The following is an 18,821-nucleotide window of genomic DNA, read 5'->3' on the forward strand; positions in this document are numbered from 1 at the left end:
ATATTCGTCGGCTAGCTTTTCCCCACTTGATGTCCTAATCGAAATCGGTATGCCCCAAATGGGGATATGCTTTCACTGAACAGCCCTTGACTTCTGTCGTACACTTCGTGATGAAACAAAATAAAGCGGCTTGTGAAAGGTCATTCATAATTATAACGACAAAATTAAAAGGCACATACATATTCAACTCTCCTTTGCAGATCGGTTCAACAGAATACTTTGGAGTGTAATGGGCATGTTGCAACCTGTTACAGCTACACCGATGGGGGGAATTATTGTATTTTATTGTAGCATCCTGTTGCACTTTTCACCGTTGCGATCAGTTTTTACAGTCTCACGTACAGCACTTATATTCTATAAACTTTATTAAACATTATTATTATTCGAAAACAAGACACGCAGCACGACACACAACAGGAGAAAACAGCCAACCAACTCAAACACGTGCAAATCGAGGAGACAACATAAGCAACAACAGAAAGCAGCACTTTCCTCGCCCAGTAATTTTAACGCCTGATGACCACATTGGTCGAAAAATGTAGTGGTAAATTTTTAAAGTAAAAACTTAATAAATTTTATAGAAAATAGTGTTGCACGCGATAATGTAAAAAAAACTAATCGAGACTGGGAATTATTATTACTTCACGAGGTAACAAAAGAGCGGGTTGTCTTCATTCTCTCGAGTTCATCTAGCAGTGGTAGTACCATCTTCATGCAAATATCAGATCTTCCCAAACTGGGAACCCTCCCCACATTAGGATCCTGTCATCTAGTGGAATTTCCGCTGAGAATTCTGAAGCAATATTTTTTTAGTTTTTATCTCATCTTTTCTCATATATTCTGCCCAATCTATTTTATTTATTTGACCTATCGTCATCCCTATTCCCTTTCTTGCACACATTTTTATATGGTAAAACGGATTAAGTGACTCGCTCAGAGCGTGCCGATATACTGCCGTTCTACGTAGTATCTTATTTCAGTGTTACTTTCCAGAGGTCTCATTCTTCAAAGTGCTCAAGAAATGTTACATATGCATATGTATAAGTAATTAAGTGTGATATCGAATTCTTCATTCAGATTATCTGATGATTATCATCACCTGCCCCACACTCTGGGCAAGTACATACTCAACTGATTGTAAGATTTCAAAGATTCGAATTGCCAGAAAGCCTGCTCCTTGCCTCGGAGAGAAGTTTTTTCATAATTAAAATAGATGTCCTCATAATTTTGGTGGCTGTAGATGAAGTGTCTTGGTATCCTACATAACGATTCACAGAAGGAAACATTGTCACATATTTTGGGATATGACTATAGACGGGGTTTGGATTTTCTGTTGGACTTATTGACCACTTGTTTACTATACTCGGAACTACAAGTCATTACAGCGCAACTGCCAATCTCCACAACTCACTGATCACCACAGCACCCGCTAAGCCTTTTTCCAGCCTGCTGTATCTTCAACAGCCGTTCCCTAGCAAAGGCTTCTAAAAGTGGAGATTCTTTAGATTCCCGTGCTCGCGTCATTACTGTCCGGAATATCCCGCAACTGAACTGTTGTCAACTCAACTATAACGCCATCTCTTCTCAGTCTTCCTTGAAGAGCTCGACTCAACTGCCAACACTCAACCGAACTCACTCACGAACCAACTACTTCACTTCACTCAACTGAAGTGCACTCAGCCCAAAGTCAAAGTCACATTTTTTTTACTATCTCAGATTTGAGACTTCCCTTTTCGTCGCCTCCTACGACTCGCAGGGTCACGGTGGAGGTATTCGACCCCTCCTCTATACGAGTTGTGCACTCAGCCGGTCTGGAGTCCTCCCTATATAGCCTCGGGGTGGACCCAACAGGAAACACCGCCTCCAACAGTCCCTCTATTGAGAAAGCAGTATTCTGGGATTTGGCACCGTGTATGTGGTGTTAACCGACGTTTCGGAGGAACGTATCGCCTCCATCTTCAGGGTAGAAGGAAAAATATAAGAAATCCGCAAGAGAAGAGACNCTATTATTGCTATGAACGGTTATTTAGCGATAGCTCGGATAGCGTTTCCGCGGGAACGTGTTTGCAGAGCCATTGCTCAGAAACGGCTGTTTGTTTATCCGCCTATTGCATACTAACGTCTGTACTCTATCCGTTTCGATTTCTCTGTCCAGGAAGGGGTCTGTACGCCACAATATGTTACATGTGTGATGATGAATAACAGATTCAGTAAAACGACGAATAATGGACAGTAACGTGTGTGTCATTTGGAAATAAAGCCTGAAGAGCTAATTCTGAAACTCCTTTATGGACGTAAACCGGAAAGTATAAGATGCCAGGGACGTCTTGGGGAGGAGGCAGAAGAAGAAGAAGACGAAACTGTTTTATTCCTTGTACATAACTGGAACAGGTCAAGAGCTTAGTTCGCGATGTTATCGATGATTTTTATAATTTTATGTGATATTTAATGTATTGTTTTCTACCAGTAAGAAAATTGAAGTGCTGTGCTAGAATTTGGGTACATATCGAAACGGATTTCACAGTAAATTACAGATCGGTTCTGCATGGAACAATGGCAGACGCATGAAACCTCATGCACCCCTATCTGCAGTTACATTATCACACTAACTGTTCACACGAAATGCAATACAATCATTACGTAGAGGGTGTGTTTCGATTGATCAACTAAAAAGTTAACCATGTCTATGTCAGGCATTTGATGTCATGTTATTGTCATAAGAATCAAAAGATTTAATTCTGAGACCTCTGGCATTTTGACAGCAAATGTGAATGCAGCAGTCTGTCTGTACGTATATCAGCATTACAGTGTACTCTCATCTGTTTGAACACGCACATCTCTGCCTCGCCACCAGCGCGGGGGTAGCGTCAGATGAATAAATCAGAACTTGTGACAGGCGGCCATAAAAAGAAACAATTAAGTACCCATTAAGCTAGACAATTCCGTTGTTGATAAGAGGAAGAGCCTCTTCATTCTGTAGGTACGTGAAAGGAACATAGACCTTAATTTAGTCTTCAGCCTGATAGAAATAAGCGTGATGAACTTCTGTTGAGCCTTCTTTGAGTTTTCCACATCATTAGCGGAAACCTTTGGATTAAAGCTCTTTTCATCAGAACAGAGAAGGCACAGCAATTCTTTACCTCTACGACATGTTCGTGAACATTCTTAGGAACGGGCTATTCGGGTCACGGATGCAAAGCTTTTGTTTCAATGGACCGCATTAGTAAAGAGCTTTCCATTGGGTTATTTTACTAAGCTTTATCAACAAATAACTTTCTTTAGCGTCGATGATGACCTGGGAGGACCTGAAAGGAAGCAGTTTCTGCCATTTTAAGATAAGATCCGAACATTGGACTGGTAGGATTGAGGAAAAAAGGAAATACGATACCAGGCCTCCTGGTCAGTGCTTGAACCTCAATCAGGAGTTCAGCGAGAAGTTTGATATTTTATAATATCTGTTTTAATCATATGATCGTAATGCTTATTTTGGCGACATCCTGAATTTATGCTGAGACATGAATTCTGAAAATTAATATTTTTTATTTCTTTCGATTCTCTCTTTGCCCATGAACACACAAAACAATTGTGTGGATTAGGGCCTAAGGAGAAGGAAGAGCGGAAGGATAAGCACTTGGAAAATAAAGAAAGGAAAATGGAGAACACGAACAACAATACAAGGAAACAACATTGACCTTTTATGTCGTTACAATTCTTGTATTATGCAGATCATTTTCTTACAAATCCGGTCTTCCTGCTGATGACTTTTCTATCTACCTGTCACTCAGTGCTACAGCCCTGGATGAGCTCTGGCCTCCGCTACAACCAGTCTCCACTGCTATCTGTTCCTCATATCCTCTACCCGTCCTTTCACATTCATCTTCTTCAGGTCGTTCTCAACATCGTCTAGCCATCTCATCCTGGGTCTTCCTTTTCTTCCTTGGGAATATAGCCTTCCTTTTAACATTCTCTTTGCCATTGCATTATCTTCCATCAATTTTGTAGCGCATCATTTTGATTGGTTTTTCTACAAAGCGATAATTGTAACATTTGGCACTACTGCAGTGAAATTAAAGGGGACAGAATCTCACAACACATTCCTTACTCCAGGACAGGTTTTCTCGAGGTTTTACAGTTTACTGTACCATTCATTCTTCTCTGTTGAAATGTTGACCTCAGCTACTTAAGAAGATTCTCTGGAAGCTTGCAAAATAGGCGGTCCGGAGAAGATCGCTGACGGGAAAAATCGAACCGAATTATACCACATTAATGTCCACAACTCAACTATGTACCTGGCTTCTATTTGAGATATACCCAGGTCGAATCTCAGCCGACTACTGACAGAGATGTCGAAAGGTATTATTTCTCTTGCGGCTTGAGAAATGCCTGTATTGTGTACGTTATTACAGGAAGGCGGTTCACCGCAGCGCAGGTAATGAATGGAGATCTGTCAGCATTTCAAAATTATCGTAAATATTGTCACATATTAAGGGTGTGCGTGAATTATAAGGCGGGTTTTGGATTGGATGATTGGATTTATTGACACTCATACACTCAACTCGTAACTACAATTAATTATAGGGCTATCACTATTTCCACACTTTACATTTCACTGTTACACACACTAGTGCCCTCAGTCTGTCACAGTCTCTACTATCCGTTTCCTGACAACAGATTTACAACACAGGAACTGTAACAGTCTCACTGAATTACACACTCCAAATCTCACTCTACTACAGCACACGTAAAATGTTAAAATCACAAGCTACGTTCCTTCCTTGCCAATTCTTCTCTGTCATCTTCGACTGCCGCCTCCAGTGCTTCCCTCATCATTGGAGAGAGAGAGAGAGAGAGAGAGAGAAGAAGAGTCCCGGTGATAGTGAGAGACATTACATTGAGGTGGGGTAAGAAACTATATCTCTGATTTTGAAGGTTCCCAGGCAGTGCCCGCTTGTCCTTCTGGTAAAGCTAAAGCATATGATCGGAATTTTTTTTTAGCTAACGTTGAAAGGGCTATATTAAGGCGAAAGTTTGATGTTAACAATGGCAGGGCTGCATGTGAGGCATGCAGTGCAACGTGGAATTTGGGTACCAACTCAGCATTTGCTCTAGTACCGAGGAAAACCACGGAAAACCTTGGTCGAGCTGGCCGGTCTGAGGACCTTCCGGATGCAAACTGACTTCTAGCCAGCAGTCCGGCTTAAATACGCGAAACCTAACATTAGACCATGTCTCCTGAGATCCTCGTTATATAACCTCGAAACGGCCCCCACAGGAAACACCGCTTCTTCTATTGTTAGGTGTTTATTCACTGCTGTAAAGATGTGTTTACCTCACATGTAACGCGTGATAAAGCGCAGATAAATGGAATTTGGTATGAAGCCATAAAGTTAAATGCATTCGCAATAGTTAATTTCGGCGCCGCTATGTATTAGCCTAAAATTTCATAAGAATTTAAATAACATTTCCAAAACGAAACTTCGGAGTCCGTGTTGCAGGATTCTTCTTTTAGGCTGACAGTTATTCAGCTGATCTGGAATTCTGTCTTCACGTACCACGAAGTTTTATTGTCGCTTTTTAAAAAGCCGACCGTTGGACCCAATCTTGAGCCAGGAAAATCCAATCCCTGCATCATAGCCTACACCTTAATGTATATTTAAATAACCTTCCATATACATCTGTGAGACCGGAATGATTTGTCTTTCGTGTTTTTAAACCAAGTTTTAAGTCTATGCATTTCTCATTATACGTGCTTGTTACGTCTCCCCTCATTTCATAAGTTTTATTGAATTTAGGATCTGAGGTCCTACCATGGTAGTTATGAAGAATTCTGTGTTATGGGATATAACGCCGTGTAGTCCGTCGAAAGTCAGTCTTAGCTTCAGGAGAACATGTCGCCCCATCTTCAGGGCGCCTGAAGAAGGAAGCGACATTTTTCTCTGAAACGTCAGGCTTTCCCAGAGCTATGCGGCGTTATATCCCGGAAGACAGAATTCTTTACAATCTGTTTGCCTGCACCTCTAATAATAGACATAATTAATTCCGTCCGAGGTGCCTTCTGTTTCGAACGCACTACGTAATAACGATGTGCGACAGTGCTTATCGCAAATTTTAGCGAATGTATTCGATCGTAGCGAAACAGCTGTTCGGGGACCTGCTCCACGCGCAGCTCTGTTACGGAACCGAAGCTAACTCTACTGGGAAAGCTTGGAACTAGGTGAGAGCTTGAGACCCTGGAAACCGCGCGCGGGGAATGGTCGACAGGTTCACGGACGCTACAGGTAAGCGAGTCTGCACAGGGTGTTTATCGTAGACAATTTTAATGTTTTGATGGCAAGTAATGTCTATTGTCAGTTTCTTGCTCCTTAACAGCCTCTGTATAGTGTAAATCCCACATGTTGTCGAAGTGTACCACGCTGTCGTTCATGTGGAAATAAGAAAGGAAAGTTTCTTGGAGGTTAGTTTTGCAATTTTGATAGTGTTTTTGTCTTGTCAATTAGTCTTCTCCATTGGTAAAGCTTCATCACATAATCATGAGTTTCTTACTCTTCTGTACTTTCGAAATATTTGCGCTGATACCACACAATCCCTGTATGAATTCAATCTATATAGACTTGGTTTTCCGTACGGCTGAACTCGAAAACTCGCTTTCGAATATTCAGACAATGTCGAACAAAGTTCAGAACACTTTTGAAACGTCGAAGCTACTTTACCAGTTAATGTTTAATATTTATCCTTAGTGTGCCCATGTAATAATAATAATAATAATCACTGCCATTTGAAAGGCTATTTTCATTGTTCGTAGTGACTATTTATATGTAAAGTCTCTGTTTATTAGACTGACATTTGTTGTGACTTTCAGAACACAATTCATGTGGTGCAGGCTGTATAAAGAAAATTGTAGCCCTATTGACAACTGAAACCGCGTGTCATTAGAATTTCACATGCATAAAGTTGCTATAGTGTTTGGAACCATTCGACCATCCATTTAAGTTTAAAACAAAAATGTAAACATATCACGAAAAAATCTAGAACATAAATTCCCCTATTTCCTCGCTAGATTTTTCACAGCAGCTTCTTAAATAATTGCTTATGTTTCGTCTGTTCCTTAGAATTATTATTTTTTTTGTAAACGACACGAAAATAAAGTTTCTAACAGCGTGAGAAGCCCTTTGAAGCGGGTGTTTAATGATTTTTGCGCGATCTGTGAGTATTTAAATAGAAAAGACCTTTTTTTCTTTTCGTAAGATAGACCACCAAAGGGAGCGTTTCTTATATTTACTATCTTTTATAGGATGCACTGTATTTCGCATAGCCCTGAGTCTATTTTCAAAACATAAAACGTATATTAACTTTCCTGGGTTCTTATATCCAACAGTAACCTTTTCCTTTATTACTTTTTCTTCTACGACGTGTCCTCTGGGAGATAAAAACGGACGGACGTTTGACATACCCTTTTACAGAAATTCTTTCGCCTTGATTTCAAAAATAATTTTTGTTCAACCTGGTGGGTACTTAAATTTAACTTCTGTGGGTTCTTCCATTCACACTATCGTTTATTATAACGTTAAGGACACGCATCATTATCATGGTTACTGTGAAAATAAACTCATTGTCCTCCCGGCCCCAATGCTATTCTTATAGGAAAAGACCGGAGAAGGAAACTATAGATTTAAACGAATGAGTAGTATTTTCCAGGGCTTGTCTCTTCAAGAGAAACTTTTTTTATCCTTAACATTTTCCGTTCGAGAGAAATAGGGTGGGATGGAGGGACGTTTGGATATTAGTAGTAGTAGTAGTAGTAGTAGTAGTTGCTGCTGCTGTGGTAGTGGTGATGGTAGTAGTAGTAGTAGTAGTAGTAGTAGTAGCAGCAGTAGTAGTGTTGCTGCTGCTGTGGTAGTGGTGCTGGTAGTAGTAGTAGCAGCAGCAGTAGTAGTAGTAAGTAGTAAGTAGTAGTAGCAGCAGCAGTAGTGTAAATGTTAATAATGATGAGACAAAGCTGTTCCTGCGCTTAAGTAAATACTACGTCATGAAGGCTAATGAGGGGGAGTAGAATTTAACTTCTTACATTTTTAAGCTCGGTGTTAGATGTAGGTGCGTAGCTTATTTCACGGTCCAGAAGCTTACGTCCGGAGTAGGCCTCCAGGTACACATTGGATAGGAAGCTGGGTAGGACAAATAGCCTGACCGGATACTGTGGAGAAAAGAAAATCTATTGCCCCTGTCCAGAAACGAACCCCTGTAACTTAATTGTTTAGCCCTTAACCTAGTTGCTATATCGACTGAAATATTCCTTACTCATTCATGTAGGTGAGCCCTTCTTGAGAAGCCGCCAATTCTTCAGCTACTGAAGAATTTCCCAGCATTATATTTAATACAAAGGTTCATTACCGTGGTCATAAGAGCCATCCACTTGGTCCCTATCCTGAGCCAGATCAATCGAATCAATACCATCCTATTCTATCGCTCTCAGATCCATTGTAATATCGTCCACCGACCTACGCTTTGGCCTTCCCAGTGGTCTGTTTTCTTCTGGCTTTCCCACCAATATCCTATATGTATTCCTCTTCGCCCTCATTCGTGCTACATGTCCTGCCCACCTCATCCTCCTTGACTTGATCATTCTAATTACACTTGGCGAAGAGTAAAAGTTATGAAGCTCCTCATTAATCAGTTTCCTCCAGCCTCCTGTCACTTTATTTCCCTTCACCCCAAATATTCTCCCCAACACTCTCAGTCTATATTCCTCCCTTAATGTTAGAGACCAAGTTTCACACCCATGTAGAACCATAGGCAAAATTACAGTTTTGTATATTTTAATTTTTGTGTTTTTAGACTGCAGATGAAAAGACAAAAGGTTCTGAACTGAATGATAGCAAGCATTACCCGAATTCTTCCACCTATTCAAAATGTTGTGGGAATCTGCAAGCAGATCACCATTCTCATCCTTCACTAAGTTACTGCTAGGCTGGTAACCCCTTTTAAAGTCATTTGTTCCTCTATACAGGCCCATAATGTTCTTGTTCTTACTGTTCATTGCAAGCTCATCAATTTTGTCTTTCAGATATTCACTCTTTGTTCCTGAAATGCCTGCTGGTTTCACATCTTATATTGTTCAGATTATCCTCATTTAACTCGCTTGGATCCTGTAACCATTGCAATTTGGGCTGCTTTCTTTGGTCTAATAATTTTTAGCATCCTTAACGGAACCATGTCATATGCTTCTTGAGTTCATAATAACCTAGACTCACTTTGGCAGAAATTTTCATAATCTCTCTAATAATTTCTTAAGCTTTATTAACGTCCACCTCAGTGTCCAAGTTTTCCAAAGCTGCGAACCTATTTCAGATTTCAACAAGATACTGCTCATGGTAAAATTTATACATTTACTTCCATCTTTAATACAGTGTTGTTCACAATTCTCGTTCATTTAAAATAATGTTAAAATTACAGTTAAACTGCTACATGTTTCAGGCTTACTTTACCGTCCTCAGCAACTGTTCATTCGATTAAATTGATACACTGCATTCTTAAATTAAAATATTCCAATGTTACTGCATTAATTGGGTGTAGCAATTTTAACAGATGGGCAGTTACCTGAGGATGGCTAAGTAAGGCCGAAACACATAGCTGTTTAATTGTAATTTTAATGTTTCAACATGATGCTGAAATACAATATTTTGAACATGCTAAAATTGCGTATTACGAGTACGAACAGGAATGCCGACTGCTTATAGGAGACAGGAACAACATTTAGCTCCACTCCGTGGCCTGTAGTCCGCAAGCGAACCATACCGATCTAGCGACCGCCGCTTGTCGGCGAAGTTAGTGCCAACTTTAGCGGATAGAAGGTGTCGCGTGGTCAGCGCAACGGAACCCCACGGCCGGTATCTCAGTTCTATATAACGAAGCTGCTATTTCCTTGAAATAACTCCTCAGTTATCCTCACGAGGCTGAATGGACCCCGTTCCAAACCACTACTTCTTAGAAAATCTGGTAGCGCCGGGAATCGGACCCGGGCCTCTGGATCTGTAGCCAGGAACTCTGACCACTAGACCACAGAGGCGGTCACGTTTATCGTCACGTTTATTGTAAATGCAGAACAAGAGTGACGACGCCTGATATGTTGCTTCAGCAAATATAATTTTTCCGATAAATTATCGTAGTAATACTAGATATATTGAAGAATCGATTGTTGTAAATGACTTCATTTTTTTTATGTATGCACTCAAGTTTATCGGCTTCAGTAATAGTAAGATAGTTCCAAGCAACAGAATCATATTCAAGTTAGATCTGACCAAGCCAAAGTATAGCTCTCAGTAGACTATGGTGAGAAGGGAAAATGTGATTGTGCTAATTAACTCGGGTGATTTAATCGCATTAAAAAAGTTGTTTACACCTAAATCCTTAAATCTGTTAAATACAATCTGTTCGTAGTCCGAGAGAATTTCCAAGTCTCTGTTATTTTGGCATGTACATTTTCCTGGTAAAAAGTAACTCTAATTTTAGTAATGTTACGCTTTATAAAATATGCGCTGAACACCAATCGTGTGTACAGTATCTGACTGTAAAAGTAAATAATCACTAGGTGAATAAATAACTATAATAATAATAATGTGCATCTAACACGCCATCGGTTTTTGATAATTCTTCCTGAAATAAATGGAATATTCCCTGGGTAATAACAATTCATGATAATTTATGTATACTAATCGAGCAATATAGTAACTTAAGTACGTATACATTGTTCAGTTCGTTAAAGGAAGGAGACTTTCAGAACTGGGATTAATAATTAGAGTACAGAAGCAAGTAACTAGCAGTTTTAAATTAAAATCGACCAATATTTTGTTCGAAACGATGAGGCCATATTGAACACGAAGTGTAATATATAAAATATTTATAATAAGCGTAAAAAATTGATTAACTAACCTAATTGTTTTTCGGTGAAGAGATAAATACGATGTACATTAGATTACGAATAGTTATTTTACCTCATTAAACTAAAGGATGCAGAATTAAAGTGTTTTAAAAAATAAACAGCCAATAAATAATCAACATGCAACAACCAGATCGCTACTCTGAATTAACCCACGGACGCCTTGGCTCCACTCGTAAATGTTTTCATACGTTGCATGAGATTGGAGATTTTGAGAGTTACGAATATTTAGGGTTGCCTGAAGATCGAGAGAGTATATTTCTGGGAACGTCAGTAACAACATAAGTGACTAAGCGGAGTCATAACCCAGAAGTGCATTATTTAACTGTCGTTCGTGTATAAATAGTCTTCATATAACTCTGAGTTTGTATGATAATATTTTAATAATTTATTACTGCTTTTCTACTTCTCACAAAGCCCTGACAAGGAAAAATTAATATGTATATGCCAATAAAGAGGGACGGAAAATGAAGAAATATATAAATAATAATTTAGGTAAAGTTATCCCTGTAACAGGCCGTCAAGGCCCATAGCGTTGTGAAGCGTTAAGGGTCCCACATCATCTAGACAATCTGCTCACAGATGGCGGTAAGGTTGTCAGCCTTACGCGCCGGCTTCCATTTACCCCCAGCAAAGTTCCTAGTACTCATTTCTCTTAGAGGCTGAGTAGATCCCAGGGCCATATTGCCGTTGGAAGGATTAGGTAAATTAAAAAAAAAAATGCACCGCATCGGGACTCGAACCCGCGACCTTCCGGCTTCTAGCATAGTGCCTCAACCAACTACGCTGCCCCCGAATAATAATTTAGACCTTACGTAATATCAGGAGGTGCATATTAAATCTCCCCTGGAGTAGATGTACAATATATTACAGAATGTTTGAGAAGACGGCTCTTTTTCTCGTTCTGAAAGGCTTGGAGCTGGAAAGCAGGAGACCAAACAAAAAGCAGCTCAGCGTCCAGAGTTACAAACGTCTGATCAGACCGACGGTCAGCGTCTGAGAAATAGAACAGGGGCTGCTGTCGGATCGAGACGTAGTCCCATCCATTCCGTTTCTACCGGTTCCTTCTGCAAACGATTCTGAAATAAGTGGTGGAAGAGAATTGAATTTTTGACGTGAAAGACTTCCTTCAACATTGTAGTATCGGCTGACAACTTAATAATGGGCGCTGCAAATAAAAATGGCTCGTCAAGAGATCATTGGTTCAGTTCGGTTAAAATTGCGAAATTGGCTTTCCGATTATAATGAAGTGTAGAACATAATGAAGTATAGTACAGAAAGCTATGCTCTCTTAGGCTTATTCGTTACACAAAAATAGTTGCCATTTTAAATTATAAAAGTTGTAATTTTGTTTACAGTTAGATTACATTTGTGATGAAATTGATGTTGAATAGGACCCTTTTCTTATTATTGCTTGAACTGGCCTTTCCCACTGGTCGATGGCTGATCAGACGGTATCTTGTGATATGAGATGAACACATTTTCAATGTTTTGCAGTATTTCTGGGTTTTGTATACCGTTTAAATTCGTTCTGAAAATCATAATTTAATGGATTTAAATACGGATAATGTGGTGGAAAATTAGAGAGCAATTTGCTATTCGTGTATCAAACGTTACATCGTTGTTTTCTCTGTTCCACAAAATGCAGATATATGAGCCATATACCACGATCCCCGCCGTGTCATAAAGTGAAGATTTATTTAATTTAAAATATCGCAGTATCGTTGAAACTTGAACCGAATTATAAGTTTTCAATTAATAGAATATACTCATTGATTTCTTACTTACGATAGCTTATACTCATATATTAGATTTCATATGTAGCCTAAATATGGTGAGAATATTTTCACCGAAGAGAGATGAAGTGACAGGAGGTTGGAGAAAACTGCGCAGTGAGGAGCTTCATAACTTGTACTCTTCTCCAAGTATAATTAGAGTGATCAAGTCAAGGAGGATGAGGTGGGCAGGGCATGTAGCACTAATGGGGGAGAAGAGGAATGCATATAGGATATTGATTGGAAAGCCCGAAGGAAAGAGACCACTGGGAAGACCAAGGCGTAGGTGGGTGGACAATATTAAAATGGATCTTAGAGAGATAGAATGGAATGGTATAGATTGGATTGATCTGGCTGAGGATGGGGACCAGTGGGGGGCTCTTGTGAACACAGTAATGAACCTTCGGGTTCCATAAAATGCTGGGAAATTCTTGAGTAGCTGCAGAATTGGCGGCTCCTCAAGAAGGGTTCAGCTAGACGAGTGAGTCTGAATATTTCTACATTTATGTAGATTCTCTTCCTTAAATGTTAGTTGACACCGCTGAAAGCAATATATGTTCTGCAGTTAATGGGTGCTGGTAATCTGCACCCATGTAAATTGTAAACAAATGCAAATTAGACACTTATTTCCAAATTAGGGGCAAGGGAATATTACAGAAGATTGAAATATCTGACATCTGATAGACACTGGGACCCTGTAAACGTTAAGTAACACTCTCGCAATATTATCCGAAACGTCAGCATTGCTTGTATCAAGTACCTCTTTTGGACAAGGACGGCCGCACACCAACTGCATCAAGACAAGCATCAAGGCATGAGACAAAAGACGCAGTCTTGCTTCATTCGTGATTCGTCATCATGAAGCTGACGTCAGCATCATGACTCAGACCGGTGTGCGGCGGTTTTCATAATCTCATTCGTTTCAACTGTGCTCCTTTCTTTGCGTCATGTCGCAGACATCGTGTTTTGACTGTTATATGTCTTGACTCATGCCCGTGTGCTGCCTACCTAAGAGATAATTTCACCAATCATCCATCCTTTGAAACCTGTTTCCCAAGATCTGTCTTAATACTAGTCTCCCCGGGCGCTGGAGTAGGTTTTCTCCGAGTACTTCAATTTCCCCTGCCAATCTTCATTCCACCAATTGTTCCACAATCACCCTCACCTATCATCTGGGGCTGGTACAATAGGCCAGAAGTGGCCGCAGTACAAAGGACTTAGTCCCACCCCACTAGCAATAAAAAAAATACTAGTCTCCAATTCCCTTTTCTGTCTGCACTAAACTTCTTTAAAAATATATATTTTATACGCCATCTTATTTACGTCTGGAGACAATCGTAGTCTGTTTTATTTCGCCACTATCCCTAGTGGTGAGACCTGTGTACAAATATTTTTTGTTCCGAAAGCGAAACGTGTGTTACGGTTGTTTTATTCTCCAGTGCCCTCAATATACTTTCCCCCTTCAGTGTGAGAAACAAAATTTCACACCCATTTAAGTATTCCACGAAATTAAGAATTTTTATACCTTGATGTTGCCAACGGCCCTACCATCTTGAAGACACCGGTTATTGTCCGATCACCGAAGTTAAGCAACTTTTGGCTTGATTAAGAGTTGGATGGTTGACCGGTGCGGTGGGCATTCATTTTAAGCCTGGTATCGAATGCGCGCGGCTGCCGCGCGAGGCAATGTTCGTTGCTTTATCTCTTAAAGTCGATACCATGTTGCCGCACGCGGCCGCTGCGCTTCGATGCTGGACACAAACACGGTAAAGAAACGAACGAGTTTTCCACGCATTAATAGCTGCGCGCGGCAGCCTTAGCCGATCCCAGCGGTCTAGGGCATGAACCGTCTTCGCTCGCTTGATCACTGGTATCGTAGGTTCGAATCCCACTCAAGGCATGTGTGTCTGTGTGCGTTTATGTTTGTGTTTTTCTGTGTATAGGTAGAAGCCTTGCGACGGGCTGCTCCACAGACCAAGGAGTCCTACCGTCTGTTTATAGAATTAAGGAGCTGAAAAGCGGCGAAGTCACAACAAAGGGTTGTAGAACCATAGATAGAATTATAATGTTTNAACAGATGAGTTCTCAGGCCCCGTCTGTTTAAGATCTTATAACGAATGAGTACAAACAGATATTCCTGATATGCTGATATACTCACCGGCGCAACATTCGCAAAAGCTGTGCATGAGTACCGATCATGCGGCAGTTCAGCTCTATTGCCTTATTGTTATGCGACCGCTACTAACGCTCAGAGAACAGGGGATTACGTGGGAGTGTGGAATTACGCATAAATGGAAATTTATATCAGTTTAATGTAGTGTATCATTCAGCACAAGGAGATGTCGAGCCTTGACAAAGCACGGTCTCATCACTCTAATTCATAACGCGAATATGGGATGTCACAGAGAACAGATTGTCCGGGATTTGCAGTTAACGAAATCAATCGAAACATTCATGGCTTGCCTAGCGAAGGGACGAGAAAATCAATCCGATCCGTGGAGTTGTTAAAATATTATTATTTTATAATAATAATAATTAGTGAATTAATTATTACAGTTGTAAATGTGGTGTGATATAATATATATAAATAACGATACTTTCAACTTCCTGTTTCCTACAGCGAACCTAACAGAAAATACTATCTATTTATTTATTGGTGGACCTTGACCGCTTTTCAGTTTCTTGCTCCTTTACACAGTCGGCAGACCTCCTTGGACCGGAGATCAGCCCGTCGCAAGGCCGCTACCCGCACACACAGGACAGCACACACACACACACAGAATAAACTCACACAGACACCCATGCCTCAAGAAGGATTCGAACCAACGATTGCAGTGTTTGAGCGGGCGAAGACAGTTCGTGTCTTAGACCGCGCGGACATTTGGTCGGCAACAGAGAACACCCAAATATGTATTGTCACGTGTACTGATGTACTATAGATGGGGTTTGGATTTATTTAACTCTTGAATGTATAATGAATGTATAAGGGGTGGGCCTTCTTGGCCCTTCACCGCGACCACAGTGATCTACTGTGCCTTATTTAACTCTTACACATCCGTAAATGCAAATATTTATAACCGTTTCATTAATTCACATATTTAAGTCTTCTCAGCCTGCTATGCCTTCACCAGTCTTCTAGTAACGGCTTCCAACAGTGGACGTTCCCCCTTTCTTCGGGTTTCCGATCTGTCCTGACCTCAGCTACAGCAACTCTCGACTAACTGACAAAACTAACCGAATCCTCTCCACTAGTTAGTTATTAGTTAGTTATTTAAAGAGGGTGGGTTTCCCCATGCACCGCGACCAGTTTGATCTATTGTGCTTCCCTCTATAATATTTTACCAGTCTCTTTACCCTACCGATAAATGTTGCGTACCATCAGTCCCGCCGAGCAAGCGAGTTCGGCCACTTGCTTAGTGGTGTCTATAATGCTTCCCCCATCTATCAGAGGCCTTAGAGACTATTGTTGGGCGGGAAACGTCCTGGAATTTGGCTCAGTGATCCCCTTTGGGGATATGAGGTTCTTTTACGTGCCGTAAAGTTACGACACGGGACACACAGCTTAAAGTCCCTCCCGGAGGACTTGTTCCCTGAATTTTTTCGCTCTTAAAAATTCGACGACCTCCACCGGGTATTTGAACCCGTGTACCACGAGTCATGAGGTGGGAACGTTACCTCTAGACTACGGAGGCCGCTATCCTCTCCACTAACTGTCCTGCTTATAAGATCTCGCCACGTATCACACAGAAAACACCGTTCTGCTCTTGCTGTTTATGGGTCTTTGCCTAGTAACAGCCGTTTTCTAGTTGTTTATTTCGTGGTCGTTGCCTGTTAACGTCAATATGCACTACAGCCGCAGCTGCTAAAGAGTTTTTGGATGCGGTTAGATTATTCGTTCCTAATCTTTCGATGAGTAACTTTAATCTGTTACTTCGAGTGCCATTGCTTCGTCAGAGTTTCAGTTAGTATACTTGTATGTTGTTATTGACAAGAATAGAACCAGTGCAGGCCGTTGTTTGCTTATTAACTGGGTTCTCTTTTATTTTTTTGTGAAACAGTACGTATAAAGAGCACCGAAGATGCCTGATAAGGCGAAATGCGTCTGCGGGTTATATTATAAAAACAATAATTGTGATAAAGCATAAATGGGCAATTGAAAGAAATAAGCCTGTATGCTTAGTTTGACTTAAGTTCATAATCGGTCGAATGAAAACCCCAATTTTATATGAAACTCATGTCGGACTTGTTAACGTTCTCAGGAACAGATTGTCATATTAGAAGAGAAACAAAATATAAATGTAATTAAGATTTAAAATTTCTATTTGAAGTCAATTTTGATGCGGTGAATATGTATTGAAATACAAAAAAAAAACGCATTTCTAGTACCGTACTTTGATATCTGTAAAGTTAAGTTTGTCCCTGCGCTTAATTAAGAACCACACATTGAAGACGTACCGGGAAGTGGAGAGATAGTTTAACTTATTCTGAATCTAGGCACTAGATGGAGGTTAGTGGCCAGCTTCATGTCAGGCCTCAAGTACCCATTGGATACGGGCCAGTCTTGACGTCGTGTGGAAGACGAGAATCTCTTACCCCTGTCGAGAAACTAACCCAGATGTCTGGGTTTACCAGCCTGTAGGCTAGTCACTATACTGACTGAGCTCCCCAGGTCCTAGTGTGGTATAGTAGCGATTGACTTGGCAGCAATAAAGTTTGTATCTGCAATGAATTTATGCTAAGGACAATGAGACACAAAACAGGGGGGGGGGAAACATTGGGAAAATGTAAACACGTGCCACACTTCTCTACACTTCCTTGTTTCCTTTAACCATTTATGAGGAGAAGGCCGGGACAGTGGAGCCAGGGGAGACGTCCATTGTTAGGCAACAGCTCGGTAAACAAGATTCTGCGGCTACAGATACGCAGACAAGAATAGAGCAATTATTTGGAACGATGTTTCCTCTTCTGTTTATGCAAAATTGTTATGAAGAAAAGTTCAGTTGAGAATCAGCAGTCGAGTTCCGGAGTTCCAAGTGAGCAGTTAGTCTAGAGTTGGGCTCTGCAAGGGCAGGCTGAGAAGGTGGCGCTATGACTTAAGTTGGCAGTTTAGTGGCGGCACTGCGAGTCCCGGTGTGAAGTTTATGAAAGGCACAAAGCCAAATATTGTATTTAAAACAGAATCCCATAAGTATGACCTGCTCTGTTCTGTGTTCAGTACGCGTAGCGCTGTCTCCTTCCATTCGGTGCACAGCCTTTCATCTCCCCCTATTTCCTGGAAAACTTTTTTTTTTTTTCGGAGGAACTTATTTATTAACAATCAGAATTACGTACATTCTATAGGTTAATGGTTTCGCTAAGGACTATTACATGTCATGCGAGGAAAATGTCCATCGACATTACCTCTTCAGAAGTTGTTTTGTTTTATATCAGGTCATTTGGCCATTTCCTTTTTAATCTTCTATTGTTGATTGGCTCCCTGAGTGGTTGCAATAGTTCGTTCTCGTGGGTTTCAATTTTGCTCATGTGTTGGCGGCTTCTGTCCAGGATGATTTCTTTCACGAATTTTAATTTCAAGTCTTGATGTAGGGTTTCATTTGACACATGCCAAGGTGCGTCGACTAACATCCTTAGGATTTTCGATTGTGCTCTTTGGATAATATTGCTGTTGGACTTACTGGCACATCCCCAGAGTTCAATGCCGTAAGTCCAGATTGGAATAATTACTGTTTTGTATATAAGGATTTTGTTTTCGAGGGATAGTTTTGATCTTCTGCCTAGAAGCCAGGACATCTGCTTGGTCAGTAAATCTATTTGTTTACGTTTTTGTGTTATGTGGCATTTCCACGTCATTTTGCAGTCTAGATGCATTCCGAGGTATTTAACTTCTTCTTTGCTAGGAATAACGGTGTTATTTATATGGACGACTGTTGGTTTCTTTTTCCTTAATGTAAAGGTAATATGAACAGGCTTGCTTTCATTTATCTTTATTCTCCATTTCTTGAACTAATCCTGGAGGGTATCGAGATGTTGTTGTAGATGTACTGTGGCTAGCTCCAGGCTTTTATTGCTTGATAAGATCGCTGTGTCGCCTGCGAACGTGCCGGTAGCGGTGT

At 40.6% G+C, this 18,821-nt stretch overlaps 1 protein-coding gene across 1 annotated transcript in view; it reads left to right on the top strand.

The window, feature by feature from the left end:
* Positions 1-6,238: 6,238 nt before the first annotated feature.
* Positions 6,239-18,821, top strand: part of LOC111863163 — a 41,956-nt gene continuing 29,373 nt past the window's right edge. Inside the window, exon 1 of the mRNA XM_023849215.2 lies at positions 6,239-6,278. The gene's annotated coding sequence lies outside the window, so the exon portion shown is untranslated. The remainder of the gene's footprint in view (positions 6,279-18,821) is intronic.

This window comes from Cryptotermes secundus, unplaced genomic scaffold (assembly GCF_002891405.2).
Source record: "Cryptotermes secundus unplaced genomic scaffold, Csec_1.0 scaffold265, whole genome shotgun sequence".
NCBI lineage: Eukaryota > Metazoa > Arthropoda > Insecta > Blattodea > Kalotermitidae > Cryptotermes > Cryptotermes secundus.